Source organism: Sitophilus oryzae, unplaced genomic scaffold, assembly GCF_002938485.1.
Source record: "Sitophilus oryzae breed Bouriz unplaced genomic scaffold, Soryzae_2.0 scaffold_1989_pilon_pilon, whole genome shotgun sequence".
Taxonomy (NCBI): Eukaryota; Metazoa; Arthropoda; class Insecta; order Coleoptera; family Curculionidae; genus Sitophilus; species Sitophilus oryzae.
In genome coordinates, this window is record NW_022146711.1 from 225,353 (window position 1) to 227,596 (window position 2,244).

Consider the following 2,244-nt stretch of genomic DNA (forward strand, 5'->3'; position numbering starts at 1 on the left):
TTTGACATGAGAAATTTGATTTTGATGTCAATATGACTCCTATTTGTAGAGGGCGCCCTCTACAAATACCTACATGTGTTTTGACTGTTTTGAAGAGTAATAACTTTTCGTCCGTACTTGTATAAAACTACTGAGTGAAAAAATATACATTTTCGTTATTTTTTACGTAAAAAATATCTCTTTTTTTAGGACTTTTGACACAAAAAACATTTCAAATTTATGATTTCAATCTAATAACTATTTAGTCAACTTGTATGACAGATGACAGGTATTGATAATTACCCATAGCGATTTTTACCAAGGGACCTTTTTTACGTAGAAAACGTCGTAAATGTATATTTTTTTACTCAATAGTTTTATCCAGGTACTTATAAGAAAAGTTATTGATTTTCAAACCAGTTAAAAAATATCAAGGTGGTGCCCTCTACAAGTAGGGGTCATATTGACGTCAAAATCGAATTTTTCATGTCAAGAAACTACCAGACAACAATTTTCATCCAAATATTGTCGTTACTTGAGAAATTATTTGAAAAAAAAATCGAAATAAAAATGAAACTTCTACACCCTGTATCTTCGAAACTAAGCATTTTAGGACATACATTTATACGAACATTTTACTTATTTTTATCTACAGAATATGCTGCCGAAGTTTCAGGAATACAGTTCGGACCACTCTGTCTATTGCATTTTATTTAAAAAATACTTTACATACATTTTTACAAAGCCGTGATAGTTTGTATAAGCATCAGATGTAATTATTGTAAGTATGTTTGATTGGGAATTTCTAATATAAACCCGCTGAGCAGTAAAAAATATAAACTATACATATTTTTAATTTAAAAAACTGTACTATTTTTAATATATTTGGCCGATTCATTAACCTACAAAAATTATAATGTATGCTACCACTTCAAATAGGTTTCAAACTTCAGTAGGTTTTTAAACAAAATCATGGTAATAATGGAGCTTTTTTGTGTTTTAAAAAAAGTTCCAAGAAAACCCCAAAAATACGGTATATATTCTATATTACATTCATTTAAATAATTAATAACCGTAGTATTCCTTAATTAAAAAATATGTTCGTGCATATAAGGGGATTAAACGAAAATGTTAAAAACGCGAAAAAGTGCACGCGTTAAGCCAAAGCCAGGACCAACTGCAGCGAGAAGGAAGTAAAAAGAGAGAAGGGCGACAGAGACGGTGGGGAGGAGGAAGCGGCAGCGATGACGAGAGGGAGGGAGGAGGAAGTGCACAGAAAAGGGATCAAAAAATGCGATCAATAGCGCCCTGGCGCCCCTCTCCTCTCCGCTACTCCTTAAACCCTCCACGAATGCACCGAAGCTCTGTCAAAACTGCTTTCACCCCTTTTTTTCGATAGACTGCACGAAAATGTGTCACCGTTCATAACCGGTGCTGTTTGTAAACTAGAGGTGAATTATTTTGTAAAACATTATGAAAACGATGAACAATATGCGATTTTATAATTTTCACAGAGATTTGAATGTAATCAAATTGTAATATTGTTAATTACAGGAAGTTTGTGTTAAAAAGCAGTCGGTAAAGATTAGGACATAAATTGCACGAAAATGAATCACTTTTACTACCGGTGTGGATTGTAAATTAATGATGAATTATATTGAAGAACTTTCATAACCTGTTTGTAAAGTAGAGATGCCGCGAGATGCGAGACACGAGACGTCTCGTCTCGAAGTCATTTTGTCTCGAATTACGAGACGAGACGAGACGAAACGGAATAAAATGTTTCGAGACAAGGCGAGACGAGACGAGACGAGATATCTTGAAAACCATTAACACAAAATATGATAATAATAGGGTTAAAATTTATATAATATCAAATTGAGTGATGTTTTCGAATACATATATGCTTAGGGAGAATAAATAACCACCAACTAACTAAATAAATATAATTTATTTGAAAACTTAGAACAAAATAAATATAATACTCTTAACTGTAAATAAATACTAAGGCCCGGTATTATAAAATATTATTATAGTTAACTTTCAGTTAACTTTTGGATTGACATAAAAATACAATAAAAATATGTCATTTTATAATGACAATCCACAAGTTAACTGAAAGTTAACTATAACAATATTTTTATAATACCGGCCGTAAATCCAACTTTATTAGCACCAATATGCCGGAAAGTAATAATAAAGAAACATATTTAACAAATTTAAGCAAAATAAAAATAATAAAATCTAATCATAAACTCTAAAAAC